We start from the raw sequence: 19,762 nt of genomic DNA on the forward strand, positions 1-19,762 counted from the left end.
CCTGATCCACCTGTTACTTGGTTCAATGTTCTTCAGTGGCCTGACTCAAGGGTACGTGATCATGTATGTGACATACCTTCACAACTAGGTTCTTCATTAAGGCAGCAATACCTTGCCAAAATGTGGCAGCCCAGATGGATTTACCTCTGCTCTGCATTGCTGCAACCACCTCCATAGGGAGTTTGCCACCATCCATGAGTCAGGATAGAGGTAAAGTATTGGACATTTTTCTCATTCAGAAATGTCCAAAGCTAGATAGCTAGCTTTCACCTCTGCAAACTGATTCAATTCACTTTCTCCTTCAGCAACTTCAGCAACTTCAGCAACTTGTTGTAGGGGACTCCATGCAGCCGCTTTCCACCTTCCACACTTTCCTACAATAAGGCAGGTTTAATCAGTAAACAAAGCATATTGCTTCTCATTTGCTGGTAATTCATTATGCAGTGGAACTTCTTCAGCACATGCATCACTTCCTCCTCTGGTGACATTCCAAAATCTTTTCTTTCTGGCCAGTCCATGATCACTTTCAAGATTCCTGGAAGACTGGGGTTTTCTACTCAAGCTCATGTGATCAGTGCAACTCACTTAATCCATGTAGCACCAGTTGCATAATGTGTAGAGAAGACCCTCCCTTTGAACACCCAGGCTAGCACTGGCAACTGGCATGCCAGAAAGAGCTGCACTTCAGTACCAATTACTTCCAACACAGCTCAAACCCCTTCACAAGCTTCCAGTAGCAGTTTTTCAGTTGGAGTGAAGCAGTCCTCAGATGCTTTGTATCCCTGACTCCAAAATGCTAGGGGTCAGCCTCAAGTGTTCCCTTGTGCTTTGTAGGGCCACTCTCCCAGGCTGAGATGTAAAGAACATTTTTACATCTTTCCCTGCCCAGATTGGACAAAGGACTACTGCATCTCCTGTTTAGTTTCTTCAAAGGCTTGTCATTGTTTATGGACCTATTTGAAGCTATTCTTCTGGGTCATTTGAGAGAGAGGGCTTACAATCAGAGTGTAATTTGGAGTGTGCATTTTCCAAAACCCCGCAATGCCTCAGAAAGCCTGAGTTTCTTATTAGTTGGTGGAGACATAGCTTTTATTTTGTTGATCAGGTCCCTTGACCTTACTTTTTTTTTATGGCAAAACCAGCTTTCAGAAAAATTTGGACTACTTTTTTTCCCTTTCTCAAAAGCAGCTTCTGCTGTGTTACCCCAGACAACGATGTCATCAATGTTTTGCTGGTGCTCTGAGCTTCCCCCATTCCAGTGCAGTCTGGATCAGCCCACGGCAGATGGTAGGGCTGTGTTTCTGCCCCTGGGGCAGTTGAATCCAGGTATACTGGACACCTCTCCAGTGAAAGTTAACTGTGCCGTGTACACTGCTGCCAAAGGGATTGAAGAAAATGTATTAGTGATGTCAATGGTGGTATGACACTTGACTGGTTTTGGCTCCAAATTGTATTGAATTTCTAGTATGTCTGGCATGGCAGCACTCGGTGGCAGTGTGACTTCCTTTAGGCCACAATAGTCTACTGTTAGCCTCCATTCTCCCACACTGACCATATGGGGCTATTAAAGAGTGAATGGGTCCTGCTGATCACTCCTTGAGTCTCCAGTTGACAAATCAGCTCATGAATGAGAATCAGGGAATCTCGGTCGGTGAGGTATTGCCACCCATGCACTGTTGTGGTAACAATCAATACCTGCTGAATAGAACGGTCCTTCAAGAGACCGGGCAAGGTAGACAGCTGCTTAATTTCTTTCTCCAAGGCAGCTATACCAAAAGCTCACAGGTACCCTTTTGGGTCCTTAAAATACCCCCTCCTGAGACAATCTATGTCAAGGATGCATGGAGCCTCTGGGCCACTCACAACAGTGTGCTTTTGCCACACATTCCCAATCAGGCTTACTTCAGCCTCCAATAGACTTAGCTGTTGGGATGACCCTGTCACTCCAGAAATACAAATGTGTTCTGCCCCTGTATTTAGGGTGCACTGTGCACCAGTATCCACTAGAGCCTTATACTGTGTGTCTGACATGCCAGGCCACCTGATCCACACAGTCCAGTAAACCCAGCTGTCCCTTTCTTCCACCTAGCTGGAGGCAGGGCCCCTGTAGTCCTGGTCATAGAAGTCTTCACTTACTTCTTGTAAAAATGGATTAGAATTCCCTTCCGCAGGATCAGGAGTAGGATCAGCCCTTCCACTCTGGGAAACTGCTCACTGGGGACTGCAGCAGCAACCTTCCTGTAAGAACTCACATGTGTGATTGGTTTTGCTCGCAATTCACGTACTTGTGCCTCTAGGGTCAAAGTGTATTTTCCATCCCACCTCCTCATGTCCTCTTTGTGGTCCCGCACAGGAGATCCAGTTTTGATTTGGTTTTTCCCGTGTGTTCCTGCACAGGAGATCCTGTGGTTTGTACCTTCGATAGCCTCCCTCTTAAGCAAAAGGACACTTACTGTTAATAGCTGGGATGAAGGGCTGTGTAGGTGGGGAGTAGGTTCTATCCTCGTTGAGTTTCTGGACCAGTTTCTCCACAGCCAAGACAAGGGAGGAAAAGAGATTTTCTTCATATTGCCAGAACTGGAGAGCCACTTCATCCACCGCCAGTGCTACTTTATCTCTCTAGCTCATTACTGCCAATGAGTTGACATACGACAACAGTGTGCTCCATACAAATTTTCACCACATGGGTTGTGGGCATGGGACTTCATCAGGATCTGTGAGTAACTGTGTGTTGTTCAAGCCATAATAAATTATGTCTAGCATGGCTAATTCCCTCAGGTACTGGATACCTCTCTCTACTACTTCTCATTTGCCTGGACAACATGTAACATCTTCCTTGAAGGGATACCTTTCCTTCATGCTTGACAGGGATCAGCTCCAGAGGCTGAGGACTCATGTCCCTCTTCCAATTGTCTTCTTCCCTAGAAAGTGATCCCAGCTGCTTGGCTACCCTAGCCTGTAATTCCAGATTACTAGCCCCATTGCCCCAACATTAGAGCAGCCAGGTGATAATGTGCTCACCGGGACAACAGCTGAAATCTTTTCATATATCCCACAGCTCACTCAGGGATAGGGGTTGAATGGTTACCTCTTGTTCTGCCTCTTCTTCCTGTTCTTGTGCTGGCCCTGCTGCATCCTTCTTTACTAAATGAGCTGACTTTCATGGCCATTTCTTCTTATGTATTGGAGCAACTGGTACCAGCATGGGTTGGTTCTTTGGTTCAGCTGCAACACCTGTTGTGGGAGTTGGAGTAGCTGCAGTGTTTGTCACTGGGGTTGGCATAGCTACAACATTGTTGTTTTGTCATCAGATCCAGACACCTTCTTGTCCCCTTGAGGGTACTGAAGAGTGTTCAGCAGGGCTCGGTAGGCATGGGCTGGGCCCCAGCACATTGCAGTGATTTGTGACTATCTGAAACGACCAGGGTGACAGCGTACTTTTTCCAAATACTTTACCGGTTTTTTCTGGATTCTGTACTCTTTCAAGGGTGAAGTTCCAAAACACTGGAGGTGACCAGGGTCCTAGGTACTTGGCTGTACTACCTCACACACCCTGCCACTCACATCTAACTTAGAGACAGATCTCTGGGTAATATTCTTAAATAGTTTTTTAACCTTAAACAAGACCCACAACACATTCAGCATTCCTTGCAATAGGCTCATGCTTGGGATGCCAAGGATATTAAAAAATTTCAAAGTTGTCAAATGTTACTGTAATTAACCTGGTGGGGAAAGGGAAGATGTGGAATGATGTTTTCTCCGTAGGTTGGCTTCCCAAGGAGAATATTCAAAAGATGTAATTATTAATAGTTCCCATTAGATGACCATTGAAGTACAGATGATGTGATGGCAATGCTGAGTACACAGACCAGATTAGTTTCATGACCAGCAATTCCATAATATCACAAGCCAGTATTACAAAGTACAACAAAATGATAACCTTAGCCCAGGCCCCAGAGATGACAAACAGCACAACAGGGAACACATACTGCAAGATGTAACATTATGCAACTCTGATAACAAGTGCAACAACTCTGAGAGCAAATAAATCAACATTGCGACCGTTGACTATTAAACCAATACAATGAATGCTTATAACAAATCTGGTTTAGCACGCTCTGATCACATCTGCCATTATCTCAACACTTTGGGCTCCACGCTGGGCACCAAAATGGGACTCTCCACCCCCTGGCCAACTCCCCGCACCTGATAGACTGAGCATATCAAATGGTATGTAATATCCCCCTGGCTTGCTCAGGTCAGTTGTCCTGGCTGTGTCCCTTTTCAACTTCTTGTGCCCCTCCAGCCTTATTGCTGGCAGGGCCTGAGCTGGAAAGTCCCTGACTTACTGTAAACACTACTTGGCAATAACTCAAAACATCAGTATGTTATCAACATTATTCTCATATTAAATCCAAAACACAGCACTGTACCAGCTACCAGAAAGGAAATTAACTCTACCCCAGATGAAACCAGGACACCCATCATTACTGAAGGTTATTCTGAAGTCATCGGAGAAGAAATGAGTTCACTATGATAAAAAACCTCAGGAGAAATGTGATCTCAGGCAAATTGATTGATGTACAGAGCATTATTCTAACTGAGAATACTAAAGACTGTAATGTGCTGAGAAATAAAATTGATAACTTAGAAAAGAAGTCTGCTAAAGAAACAAAAGATTGATGGGAGGTTTTGGAGGCATGACAATAAGAAAAACTAATTTTTATTATTTGCACTGTATTACAATGTTTTGTATTATAGTATATCAAATCCCTCTGATGAAGTTGCACTCTCTTCCTACTTCAACTGCCTTGATTGAAAGCCAAGGTTAGAGCGAATAGACATTTATCACATTGCAGTGCCTTTTACCAAACTCTCACACTGATAGATGAGCTACCTAGTAATCATTTCACCCAGCACTGGAGTCTGGTTACTTTTTGTGCACAAATCAACAGTACTCTGCTACATTAAACAACAGCACTGGATTGCTGCTTGCCATGGCCCAGACCCAGGGTGTTGTACAGGGACTGCCAAGGCCTATCCAATGCTTTGACTGCTACTTCCTGCTGTTCTTCTAAGTGCACACCAATGATACTGCCAGGAGTAACCTGGACAATACCAAAAATGACTATAGAGCCTTAGGGTTGATGGTCAGGGGCATGGGTGTCCCAGTGGTGCTTTCCTCAATCCTCCTGGTGAAAAGGTTATGATGGCACTGGTACTGTGTGTCAACAGTTGATTGCAAAGCTGGTATCAGCAACAGGGTTTCAGGTTCTATGACTGTAGGACACTGCTTGAGCATTAGCATCTCCTCAGGATGGAATTCACCTCACTGAGTGGGGTAAAGGTATCACTGTCAGCATGATGGCTGATCTGGTAAGACAGGCTTTACAGTGGGAATGAGGGAGTGAGAAAGTTACTAGCAGCTCTCTGAGGGAGTGATGGACAGGTTTGGCAGGTGAAGAACCTGGAGAAGTGTGAATGAGAGGGAACACAAAATCAACAGCACTGGGTTTAGGAGGGGTAACTTCAAGCACTTGCATATAAGCAAATGTCAAGCGACTACAAGGCACTGTCACAGGGAAGAAAACCAAAACAAAACCCAACCCCAAAATGAAAGCCAAAACCTACGTGGAACTGAATGCAGCATGGGATGCCAAAGGCAACAACAACGGCTTCTCTAAATTCACAAGTGGAAAAAAGAAGAGTTGATAAAATGTGGGTCCATTGTTGAATGTGGCAGGAGGTCTGCTGACACAGGGTATGAAGAAGGCTAAGATAGTGAATGCCTTCTTTGCCTTAGACTTTACAAGCAAGCCTGGCCTTCAGCAATGCCAGAATAGGACCAGGTGGACTCCAGAGGTCTCTTCCAACATCAGCTATTCTGTGATTCTGTGAGCATCAGCGCAGTGAGGTAGCAATCAGGGAGCTTGGACTGGCCTGGCTTATTTATCCTAGGCTCTAAACTGGGTTTGGAGACCTGAGAGGTTTGCTAGAAGTGTGCATACCGGCTATATCAGAACACAAAGCAACAGACTCCCTGGGGTGTAGTTGGACCTGAGAGAGTCTTAAAAAAGAGATGCCACCTAGCAGAGCTGCCAAAAACTTGGCAGTTACACTATGTGAGCAACACACAGTGCCACTGGCACCAGGTTCCTTTGCAGTGGCATAAACTGGTGCAAAACCTGGAATGAACTGTATCATCAGAGGCCATGATTTTAAGGAAGACTGTCTGTCTTCTGTTTCTCAGCTTGTAAGACCCATGTTGTGATCAAGCATTGACAGCAAGTGTCTGACCAATGTAAATCTAAATTACTGCTTTGCAGGATTTGGTGCACCTTTGGATTAATCTTAGTGTCAATGGAGTGAGAGGGCAGCACAGCACATATAATGATACTAATAGGTATTCCAGACACTAACTTATAATTTCTGAAAGCTGCTGGCACAATAGAAACAAAGCTACAAAGCCAATCAGGTGTTACCAGCAGAAAGGACATGACAGGACAAGGTATAGGAAAAAACAATCCATGCAAAGAAAGTGTGCCGCTTTTGCACAGCTGACTGATAAATCTTTTTGCCGTGGTGGCACATATGATTATTATCATTGAGTTTTATCAACTTTTTGTTACATGTACATCCTAGGCCAGAAATGTGCCAGAAAAATTCGTCTTTTTATTTTAGCTTTACTAACACTGCAGCTGTCAGTCATTACAATGACACAACAGACTTAAATCTAAGCATAAAATGCAGCAGCAGTTCTTCTTGGTATCTGATAGTAAAAGATAAATCAGAGACCTAACCCTATTAAATAAGCATTCAGCCACCATGTTTCTTACCTTATGATATTTACTCTCAATGCATATTCAATGGTGACAAACCCATTTTTCAATGCTATGTTGAATGATTAGTATTTATGAAAATTAACATGTAAGAGACACAGTTTTGTTATATCTAACCTCATTCATCAGGAGATGAGATCATTCAATGCAATTAGGGTGATGACAGAGACAGATGGTAAACGATCATACCAAAGGATTATTATAGTTGGGTTATTTTAGTACAGACAGACATTATACAGTAAGATGCATTCACTTGAAATGTCTTTGGGAATTACAATAATGGAATGTCAGTTATATGGAGTTCACCATTACCTGGTTTTCGTATTACCAGGAATGAATACTCAAACAGAAAAGAAAAGAAAATGAAAGATAAGAGAAAAGAGAAGAAGATATAAAAGCAGAAAGGAGAAAGCAGAAAGGAAAAAAGTAGAAGGTACAAGGTAAAAGGAGAGGAGAGGAGAGGAGAGGAGAGGAGAGGAGAGGAGAGGAGAGGAGAGGAGAGGAGAGGAGAGGAGAGGAGAGGAGAGGAGAGGAGAGGAGAGGAGAGGAGAGGAGAGGAGAGGAGAGGAGAGGAGAGGAGAGGAGAGGAGAGGAGAGGAGAGGAGAGGAGAGGAGAGGAGAGGAGAGGAGAGGAGAGGAGAGGAGAGGAGAGGAGAGGAGAGGAGAGGAGAGGGGAGGGGAGGGGAGGGGAGGGGAGGGGAGGGGAGGGGACGGGAGGGGACAGGAGGGGACGGGAGGGGACGGGAGGGGACGGGAGGGGACGGGAGGGGGAGGGAAAGGGAAAGGGAGACACCAAACAACATCCCAACCAACATTCAAACTGGTAATATCAAGGGGAAAGTCATGCTAACTCTCCTAAAAACAATAAAAGTCCATGTTATCACTTGCTTTAATATCTTTAACTATTACCTTGTACAAACAGTTGAACTTTTCCTTCTTTTTTTAGACTTACTGCTTTCATTTTTTGTGTTTGATCAGGATCAGGTTGGCCATTAAGGGTTGATGAGAACTTCAATCACAAAATAAACCAACTTTGACACCTTTAGATTGAGAAGCAGAAGAATAAATTCCAGAGATTTTCAAATAAGCTAAGCATTTTCAAAGCATACTGAGAGATTTTACATAGCAATTAAAAGAAGTTTTAATTTTAGGCTCAAATATAACCTGGTTAAATGTCTGTTATATTTTTTCTAAATAATTTTTACCATCAAATATGTGTCTTTTACCTTACACCTTTGTGAAAGAAATATTGTCAGAATCTAGCATTAATTGTACTACAGTGAGCAAGGAGAATAAAAATCATGGTGCGTCCCAAAAGGAAGTCCATAATCAAGCATGAAATACCATTCATTCTACTGAGCTTCTGTGCATGAAAGTACACTTAAAATTGTTTGAAGACCCTCTCTTTTGCTCTGTCCTACTTCCTCCTGGCAATCTGGTGTCATCTGATTTTCTCTAACCTCCCAAATCTTTGTTTCTTTTCCACCAATAACACAACTCCTCACAGAGGATAAAACTCTTTGGGGGTTTTGTTGTTGGTTTTGGTGGTTGGGTTTTTTTAATGGTCTGGTGACTAGAACATTTTCTGTGGGAGGTAAGAGATCATCAGTTATTTTAGCAGTGTTTAAAGAAAACGGGTTAAAAGATACCTTTCCCATGATCAGAACCCTAGCAGATAGAGTTACCTTCTTCCCACCCTGGCTAAAATTGAGGCTTACATCTCTCCTCAGATTTTACCTGTTGGCAGTAACCAGTTACATGCTGATTTTGATAAATGTCTCTTTGGAGAGGAAGAGTCACCTTAAGTGACACAGAGCCTATTTCTGCAGTTTTGTAAACACATACCAGTACAATTTGTTGTTTTTAAACATATGTTGTTTACTAGATATGCCAGAAAGGCTTCAAGAGCTAGTATGGGTGGTATATATTCCTTACTCTACTTTTCCAGGGACTTCATTATGAGTTCGTAACAGTTTCTGAAGAAGAAAGTTTAAGACTAGTCTTTTTTTAAAAAAAATTATAAAATTACATTTTTAAGCAAGCTGAGTTCTCTCTCTCAAATGAGATCTAGGAAGACTCCACCAGCATGATTATTTTATTCATTAAAAATGCAGATAAATTTTGAAGTACATTTTTAAATGCCTGTTTGGAGGATCTAAATGAAAATGTCATGATTCAGCCTTATAATAGCTGTACACAACAGTAGGCCTTCTATCTCCCTGCTGACTTGTCCTGTTTAAGGAAAAGTCAGAAATAATTGAAGATAAATCTACATTTGTGTATGTACAGTTATGGAGTATTTTTATTGCAAGCTAGGTTTGAACAACATAACTGATGGAAGACAAACATGGAAAAGATAGGAGAAAATGGCACTAATGCTTTACTGTGCCAGAAATCATGAATGGTGACAACACTGTTGAAAAAAGCTTAAGAGAGAACCTGTGAGAACTGGAAAGAACAGATGACTTTCAGGAAAAAAAAAAGTAAAACAAAAGATGTTTAATCACTGAATACATATGAATATATGCTGAATAAATATGTATATCACATATTTATCTTATTTAAACATTGAATCTTGTGTCATCTTGCACCTAAGTGTGATTATAATGAAACTGGAACTCTGCTAGTTTATCTGATAACAGATTTCCATAAATATTTCCTCAGCAAATGTTAATTATGTTAATTATGCACAAACCAGTGGAACTTTCTCTGTTCAGCTTCATTGTTGGTCAAAACATTCACCAATATGTTGCCATTTACTTTTAACCCTTCAGTCCCCATTTTTACATATTTAAATGTTTAAGCTTTTAACCATGGAAAAATCACAGCTTTGTGCTCTATCACTATCTATATATGCTTTATACTTTAACACAGAATTCTGCGCTCTTGAATGCAGCAAAGTATTTAGAAACACCACACCAAATCCGTATGACTCCTGTGATTTGCCACTAAATTCACTAACAGCTGTAGCTGTGCCTGATCTCCAGGCCAGGAAGTTCTTAATTGTATTCCTCTGAGCATAAAGGAAGCATGTTAGTATCAGCTGTGATTTTATACTTTTCTGCAGTATGGACATCCTTCTTTTACAATCTGGGTGCAAAGGATGTCGTCCACACTTTAATATGACTTGAGTAAGTACTTGCTGTCCACGTCACCATGCCTCTTGTGGAGTCCCTCATGTTAGACACAGAGTGAACTTTTTCTTCCTTCTCCTGTTAGAATTTTTCCTTTTGTTCAAGCAACTTTCAGGTTACAAGCATCAAGCTCCCTTGTTACCTTCAGAAAACTTCAGTCACATACACAAGCATTAATCTCTTCTGTTGTAATATAAGGCTTTCCATGTTGAAGTTTTTTTTTCTCCCTTCCCTATTTTGTGTTGCACCTGATCATATTTGGGACATGCTGAAAAAGCAGCTTGGTTTTGTTCAGAATTTTTCAATAGAAAATGATCAGATTTTTTCAATACAAATGTTACAATAACAACACACTGCATATTTATAGTATTACGTAGACTTTGTAAGCAGTTTTCATTTATTATTGATCATTTACTCTCCTTCTAGAAATGCTCTTGTATTTCAGGCAATACATATAAGAGATAATTTTTAAATGGAGGTTCTAAGACTATAACAGAATTTTTACCTTTGTAATTGTCATTCAGTTTGATGTGCCTCTATATATTCAGATATACTTCAGAAAGTATGAAAAACCCCTGAGGGATGGGATGTGATTCAGAGGGATATGGACAAACATGAGAAGTGGGCTCATGTGAACCCTGAGGTTCAACAAGGCCAAGTACAAGGTCCTACATCTGGGTCAGGGCAACCCCAGTATCAATACATGCTAGGGGATTAAGGGAGTGAGAGCAGCCCTGTGGAGAAGGATTTGGGATTACTGGTGGGTGAAAAACTGCACATGAGCTGGCAATGTGCACTTGTAGCCCAGAAAGCCAACTGTATTCTGGGTTGCATCAAAAGAAGCAGGACCAGCAGATTAAAGGAGGTGATTCTGCCCCTCTGCTCCACTCTAGTGAGACCCCACCTGGAGCACTGCATCCAGCTCTGGAGCCGTCAGCACAGGAAAGACATGGACCTGTTGGGGCAGGTCCAGAGGAGGGCCACAAAAATTATCAAAGTGATGGAACATCTCTCCTCTGAAGAAAGGCTGAGAGTTGATGTTGTATAGCCTGGAGAAGAGAAGGCTCCAGGGAGACCTTATTGCAGCCTTCCAGCACTTAAAGGTGGTCTATAAGAAAGATGGGGACAAATGTTTTTAGCAGGGCCTGTTGTGATAGGAGAAGGGGTAATGGTTTTAAATTAAATCAGGGTCGATTCAGACTAGATCTAGGAAATTTTTTACAGTAAGGGTAGTGAAACACTTGAACAGGACACCCAGAGCGGTGGTAGATGCCCCATCCCTGGAAACATTCAAAGTCATGTTGGATGGGGCTCTGAGCAACCTGATATAGCTGAAGGTGTTCCTGAGGAGTTGAACTAGGAGATCTTTAAAAGTCCTTTCCAACACAAACCATTCTATGATTCTATGAAAACATGAATCACAAAGCAAAACTTTGTGGGACCTCTGATTATTGTAATGATGATAAAAAGATTCCAGAGACAGGATATATTACATTAGCAGACATTCTGAATGTATGAAAAATATATGTGTTCTTTATATTCACTAAAACATTAATCTGTAATAAAATTTTTTAAGGAAGTAAATTTAAGGAAGCAAGTAAAGGATTTTTTTCATTAATTGACATATTCTGAAGTTCACTTTAAATTCAGTATAAACCTGTTCCAGACTGGGTTTCATTTAAATGCTAGTATGATAAAATAGTGCGTTCAGATGTTACCTTTTGAGACCTTTAAGGGGCTATTTTATCTGTATGCTGTTTCACAATTTTTTTAAACATGATTTAGAATATCACAGACACGTTATGTCCACAGTACTAATGCTTATGACCCATTCATGAGCTACTTTGTCTGTCATTGTATCATTGTATTGTTAAACTGAATTTTGTCTCCTGATTATAGGTCAAACCAAAGTGATTTGGGTGTTTTTTTTCATGTGGAATATATAATTTTATTCCACCAATTAAATTTTAAATTGAAATGTAGTTTTCAACTGACAGTGTTTCAACAACATTTCAAAACTGCTGTCTAGAAATTGCTTCAATTTCGATGAATCTGTGCTTTTCTGATCAAAATTCATGTCAAAATAATTTTGTACTAGTACAACTACATAATGCACCTGATGCCTTGCCTCATTCTTTTCTGATTTAGGATTTCTCTTGAACTTACAAATGATTAGAAACTTTATGGCACATAAAAAAAATACAGTATAGTCTTCTTTCTTGTGAAGACTAAACAGTCTAATGATTTGAATAAAGGCTAGAAAAATGACTAGAGATGATCTTTATTCTCAGCAGAAATAAGCCAACACACAGGCAGAATAGGCCTCTAATTTATTACTGTATTCTGGTTAACAGCAAGGATTGGGTATGTTGTTTTAAATTTTAAAGAAATGACAACATAGCCTTCAATTTGTTTGAGTGATGCTAACCTTAAAATGAACATAAGTAGTAGCTATTAGGAATTGATATTAACCATCTCTTCAAAACCTGCATTTGTCAATAGTTACCAGAAGCAAGATGTCACCACAATGTTTCCATGCTTTCCTAAAATTAACATTTTTCCATATACAAGTCTGTGATGGAGTAACTTTTCACTCTTTTTAAAAAGCTGCTTTAAGCATTACAGTAAAAACTTTTTAATATATTTTTTCATCAATGTGAGAGCGTGTGTTCAACTTTTATATTTTATATTTATTTAGAGTCATTAATGACCATATATACACCTAAATATTTATTAAATTTATTCAAGAGCATAACTAAAAATAACTTGATATGCAGAAGGTAAAACAGTATCAGCCCTACATACATTAGACAGGAAAGTTATCAGAAATAACTAACGTTAAAAGATCACCTGAGGCAATATTACACAATTAAAAAATTTACAAATAATAAATACTGCATTATTAATATGAACATATAAACTTTCACATCAAATTAGGTATTAGTTGTGGAGATTTTTCTTTTCCTCTGAAACATGAAGAACCTAAAATCTGAAGGAAAAAACAGGGAATTGCCTTCTTGCAATAAGAAAATTTGAGGGTGTATGGTAGCAGATTCCAGCAAAATGCTGTTATTTTTTGTTTTTTCATTAAATGTGATGGAATATGGTTTGAAAAAAAAATTGATATTACAAACATTATTCTCTGTATACTACATTGAAGAGGATTTCATGTAGACAACTTATATTTAAATCAAGTGTGCATTGATAACATGATGCAGAAATCATCCAGTCACCAAAGCATCCAATTTACAATCTAAAGTTCAAAGTGCCAAAGCAGAAACCTGATGATCATGTCCCTACAGACAATATCCTCACCTGTAATTTACCACTTAGTGCATTTCCTACTTTTATGAAACAGGAGGACCATAAGCACAACCAATCCAACAGCTGTTCAGCATTTCCAGATTCCCCTGAATTAAAATGCTCACACTGATGACTTCAGGGCAGAAAGAGTTTTCCATTATAACTCTGTTTCAGAATATAAATGATTAGCTGGATATCGTTGCATTCTAATTTTTATACTGTGTGCCCACATTGGTGTTTGGGGTTTTTTTGTTATTTCAGTGTTCAAATAATCGCTTAGCAGTTCAGTACTTTATGTTTGTTGTAAAGTGATAAAACTGCAAAGACTTTTCTTCATATTTTCTAAAAAATGACATAAAATTACCATAAATGCATCTATAACACTTAATATTTTCATTTCTTTCTTTTAGCATAGTATAGAAAATACACTTTTGCTTTAATAAGTGTCTCCCACTGTTAAAATATGCACATAATGGGTTATGTTCTGAACTACTCTGTTTAATTTATATATTCACTTTCAACACATACCATGTACCATAAGATATAGCAATGTGTGCCCTCACTAATGACACACAGTGCTATACTTGTAATTGATAAGACAAAAAGTCTGAGAAGAGATACTTTTTGGGAAAGGTAGTCTGTGGTGTGATAAATGACATTCAAAATATGGAAATGATGGGCTCTAATTTCACCCTGAAATGAGTAATGCAGTGTATCAGAACTTCAGAGATCACATCACAAAAAGGTTTTGATCAAACTATTACCTTGGAATATATATGTTACTATGGATACCTGGTTACTAAGGTTACAACCAGATCTGTAAAATAATATAAGGTCATGACATACTTGATAACTCAGAATCACAGTAGGAATCTACAGTTCTTTGATTTGAGCAAAGATTTTCCTCCTTTGACTACCACTTCAGCCTTTCTACTATTATTCTTTTTGTGGTGGTTACTCTAGCTTTTAAAAAAGAATAAATTTATAAGGATGCATTAAAACATAATTTTCATTAATATATAGTATATAATATATAAATATATATTAAAAATTAAAAATTAATACTACTATTTATTATAATAAATCCAACCTTTATATAAAATTATACAGTCAAATAAAGTATATAGTTCCTTGATACAGCCTAGGCTGTAAAAAAAAACCAAAAAACTGAGCTGAGAAACCCAAGATGTCAAGCCCAAGTAGAAGGTGTAAACTCAAGGAAAACAACTTTGGTTCATTGCTTAATTTCCTTATGCAAATCCCTTTTTCATACTTTTCTCTTAAGATTTAAAAAAATGTTGCGTAGGTGCATATTTTAAGATTTGCTATGTACTGCATGCCACCAAGCTCACAAAACTGTAGAACCAAATGTGGTTTACTCCACTCAGCTGTTACTGTGAAGTTGGAACAGACGCAAACAGTGAAAATGGACATACCCATAGAGATGACCTCATTTCTGTTGTCTTCCTTCAAGGATTTTATAGGGAACAGGCTTTAAAATCTAGCCAGACATCTGTATCAGTCACAACCTTTAAAATACCCCAAGAAAGAAAATTTCTCATGCAGGGTTGTCCAGTACAAAGCCCTTCTCATTATCCAAAAATGTCTGTTGTCTTCCAGGCTATTTTTATGTTTCTCATGGCCTACTTGAGAAGGACAAGTGTGACTAGATCCTAATCATTGCTGTTAGCTTTATTAGACATGAAGCTGGATAATACCAGAAGGGTTCTGCTGCAGGTCCTAAACCCACTAGTGTAACACCTGTCAATTTGAAAAAGAACTTATATCTCTCCCGTCTCTCAAGGTCTCCAGTGTCAACCAGTAGTTTTCTGACTACTTATGCAAGAAAGTGTGTACATGGGCATGCATGCTGATTTTTTTAGTAAAATTTAATAGGAAAGTTCCTTTTTTGAACTGTGGGTTCTTCCAAAGCTAAAGATATGGTGTTCACAAATCCACAAGGTTCAAAGCCAGACAAGTTTCATAACATCTCAAGGAGGCATGGAAGGTTCCTCTCCACTAGCAAAGTTTGTTCCAAGTTTATCATAACTAACAAGGGGCAGGGTGCAAGTTAAGTACATCTTTCTAAAGACAGCCCTTTAAAAATAGACTAGGAGTCTGGTCAGCTACCAAAGGTGAAGAAAACATAATCCTTATTTGAAAATCTTCTCATTTGAGTTATAACAGTTCAAATTGTTCATTTTTAGAAGTCCTTTACAAAGTCTGAGCAAATGTAAGGTCAATTTATTAAAATGAGTTGAAATTTATTAAATATTCTTAATCATAATTAAGCCTTAAATGACATATGAGATCAATGCAATTGGTAAGAAAACATGACAAATTGCTGTATACTACAGCTTAGATATTTAAATATTAGTAGCCTGTAATTTTAATGAACATAAAGGGCTAATTATCTGGTACAATAAGTATAATATAACCTTGTTAATATGTATAGAGAAATGAAACATACAAAACAAAATTAAACTAATTAACATATCCTACCAATGGAAAAGAAACTGAATATTCAATTCCCTGAAAAAATAAACTGCAATGGAAAAAATAAAATCTAGAAGTTTTAAAAAAATCCATAGTGACTAAACTTTAATGGGAATCTGATGGGAACTTCAATCTGAGCATTGGTTCCTGCTTCATAGCATGCTCAGCTCTGAAGCACAGATCAATTTCTCTTTATTTTAGATGAGAAGTGATTTAAGAAGTGAATAATGTTATTCAGAATTTTCTTCATAATCCGAACTTTTTTGAAAAGAATTTGTGTTTTGTACACTAACCCTTTAAAGCTTTAAAAAGATGAAAATATCTGACTTAGATGTCTGAGTGTCCATTTCCAGTTCAAAACCAGTAGTTTGTTTCAAAATACAAACTTCTATTAAACAAAGTTACTGAAAATGTCATAAAAAAACCAACTGTTGTTTTGTCTTCCTCTGAATTCAGATTGACAGTTTTCAAAAATTATTTGTCTTCACTTGAAATCTACTCACATAGTCTCATATCCAGCTCTGCTATAAGGTGACGTATAACAGAAATCAGAAAGCAGGTTCTATTCCCACCTCCTCTGAAAGCTGTGTGACCCAAGCAAAGCATGACCTTTCCCATTTCTCTCTTTACCAGTGTTAACTATAGAACTCAAAGGAAAACAAGAACTGTTTCCAGCTACACATGAACTCTAGTAATAATCCCCCACCTATCTTCGGGAAGCTGGATCTTGCTCTGGAGAGCATCTGTGGAGTAGAGCTCTGCCAATGGCAACGCCAACCCAGAAAAAGTACCTCAGATGTAGACATCTGTGTTGTAAACACCTAAAGTTTGATGACATCAATCACATGTTGCTCACATGCAGGGTGACCTCAAAGTCTCCCTTCTCCTAGAGTAAAAGCATTTATGTAATTTCATTTACTTATTTACTTCTGAAAAATAAGTGTATATTTGAGGTAGTTTATTTTTAAGGATGAGTGGAAATTTCTTCTTGTGGGAAGAAGAGTTCATTTTTGCATGGAAGTCCTTTTCGACAAGTTTGACAAGACAGTCTGCTCCAGAGATTAAAGAAAATATAAAATGTTCTGATAAAACAATAAAATGTGTAATGATCCAAAGCCTGTGAAATTATCAAACCTTTGATCCTTTGTATGTAGACATACAAAATTTTTAACATACTTTTCATTTGGAAATCTACATTAACATATAATACTAGAACTCTATATTTTTTAGTCTACTTACACCAAAAGCAACACCATAAAAATAGCAAACTGACCTCTTTAAGAAGTAAATGTAACTCCTATAACATGACTTAAAACTGATTACTTCAGAAAAATGTGTGCAAGCAGAATGACTTTACTATCATATTTTATTTCTTCTTTAAAAAAAAAAAAAAAAAAAAAAAAAAAAAAGTGGTCATTTCATGGTCCAGGATTTTTGTTTTCCAAACAGTCTTTAGAAATACTAAGTATTTTTAGTGCATCCTTTTCCCATTTGTAAAACACAGTCAACTTCTCTTAAAATATGATGTTAAATGGGCTAGGTTTTATTATTAGGAAGATTCAGAAGGTACTGTCAGTAATACACAAACTGCTAAGCTCTAAGAATAACCTGAGTTCCATATTTACTGCATCCTTAGTCATCAAATTCTCATCTTTGGATATGGCAAGAAAAACACAGAGGAAACAAAAAAATGTCTGAAATATGGACAAATCTAAAAAGACAGTTGTATGAAGCATAATAACTTAGATATCACAGAAATTAATGATGTAGATTGGAGTAACCCATTGTCTTTAACAGGATTGCTTAAGATCTTTTACATGTCCTAATGTCCTAACATTAAAATTCTGCCTTTTTCAATCATATACTAATTGTACAGTAATACCTGGGGGAAGAGGAAAAAGCATAAAAGTAATCCAATTTGGACTGCCAGTGTTATTTAACTAATATGGTCCCCATGTACCACCGTATATTTTGTTTCATGCCAGTTAACCTCACATTAGACTTTTGTATTTTTCCTTGTAATAGAATGGCAGGGTTAGGAGCAAAGGAAGGCCAGCTTGCAGACAAACTAATGGATATCATTAGTAGGACTGGGTTTTGTGCACTGTTTCCAGTGTTGACTAAATTCGACAGTGGAATCAACAAGCAGAAACAATCCTTTTAGGACAAAGAATTTCAGACATCAGTTCCTATGCAGAGGGGACAATAAAATTGCCAAAGTATGAATGAAGCCTGGCTTCAATCTTAACAGCTAAGGAAGAGGAAAGCAGAATGATCCATAGTGTTGGAGATAGGAGGCCTAATAAACAGCGTAAGGTACTTGATACATTGAGGTATTTGAGTCAGATAACTTATGGTGATACAAAATATGAAATTATACAGATTGAATTGATTTGTATTCAATGGTTATACTGTTCTGCCTTGATTTCATAACAGTTGTTGTGAGCCTTGCTCCAACATTTTAATTGTTCATATGTTCATTAGAAGTGGACAAAATCGCATGCATGATGGTACATGTAAGATACCCACTTAAGCGTTGCTTTGGATGAAGGAGAGTTTTTATTGTCCACTTCTGGTTTTTTCAGTCTGGTGGTAAATATTTTAATCTCTGCAAAAGGTAATCACTGGTTTGCAAATACTCTGTGAAAATTAATCTATTCTCGCTATTTCAAAATATCAAGTGATGATCATAAATACGCAGCTAATACATTAAGTGGTGAAGAACTCAATGGCTTTGGCACCGTTGATAACATCAAAATTTATGTTTTGGAGTTCGGTGAATGCAACATTCCCTTATGTCTAGCCTAATGTGATCTAATAAATTTAACTACAGAAGTAGTTTACAGTCCTCCTCAAAATATTATCATTAGCAGAGTGCAAAACTGCATTTTGCCAAATATCCTCATGATGCTTGGGTAATGTGACCTACTTTCTGCTTATCAGAGACTGTCATGATGCTAAATGTGCCCTTAAGCATAAGTAAATTCTAAATATCTAACATTTACCAAGAAATATCCTTCCAGCAACAATTTCACATGCAAAATAGTTCTATTTTGAAATAACCATAACCTTACAAACATATGGTAATTCAAAGCCAAGCACAAAACACAAGTAAAAGTTGCATAATCAAAACATGGAATAAAAGTCCTTTACTTGACACTGGGAAAAAACAGCACATGATTGTATGAAAGGTGCTGAGCTAATGTTGAAATTTTTCACACTCATGAATACCCTGTGCATAAGAACAACAGCAAAAGTTAATTCTAGAGTACAAATTTGACCTACTACAGAGGATTATCTGCATGACTTGTATGTAATATATTCATATGTATGGAATGTCTCCTTAAAATTTAATCTGAACTGAAAGTAATGTTATACGACCTTTAGTATTAAGTCTAGTAGTTCAGTGTTTTGTTTCTCTCTACAGTCATTTGTTCTCTCAGAAGTGAAATGCTACCACTTCAGAAAGGTAGGTTTCTACAGAAGTAATAGATGCAGGGTGATGCAATAGAAAATATTGTCAACAGTATTATAACACAAGTTAAATGTGTTATATCATCTTGATGCAGCATGACAATGAAAGCTTCCAAAGCTTACAGCTACACACATACACACACAAAGAAAGAAATAACTCCATGATTAAATCAATGCACATAGATTAAATAGATGACAAAACTCTACTTCCTGGGATTTAAATCCTCAGCAATGAAAGAAAATCTGTGAAAAGCCTGGCAATGCTACAGACTAATGCCAATATTTTATAAAACAAATTATTAACATTAAACACAACTAGACCTATTCATTCTAACCATATAACCTATGTTTATGAAGTCAAAGTATACTGAAGTGAGGTACTGAACTTTGCCCGGTATCAAAGTAGGCTGGATTGGAACTGTACCATTTAAAACATGCAGGAGTGTTGCTAAGAAGTGTCTGGAAAAAGCTGAGTCACAAGCATTATATGTTGTTTCTTTCTTATCTTAGAGGGTT

At 38.1% G+C, this 19,762-nt stretch overlaps 1 long non-coding RNA gene across 1 annotated transcript in view; it reads left to right on the forward strand.

Moving 5' to 3' along the window:
• The first annotated feature begins 7,124 nt into the window (after positions 1-7,124).
• LOC114013040 (uncharacterized) overlaps positions 7,125-19,762 on the forward strand; it is a 114,964-nt gene continuing 102,326 nt past the window's right edge. Inside the window, exon 1 of the long non-coding RNA XR_003555882.2 lies at positions 7,125-7,279. This is a non-coding gene — a long non-coding RNA (uncharacterized LOC114013040). The remainder of the gene's footprint in view (positions 7,280-19,762) is intronic.

Source organism: Falco peregrinus, chromosome Z, assembly GCF_023634155.1.
Source record: "Falco peregrinus isolate bFalPer1 chromosome Z, bFalPer1.pri, whole genome shotgun sequence".
Classification (NCBI taxonomy): Eukaryota; Metazoa; Chordata; class Aves; order Falconiformes; family Falconidae; genus Falco; species Falco peregrinus.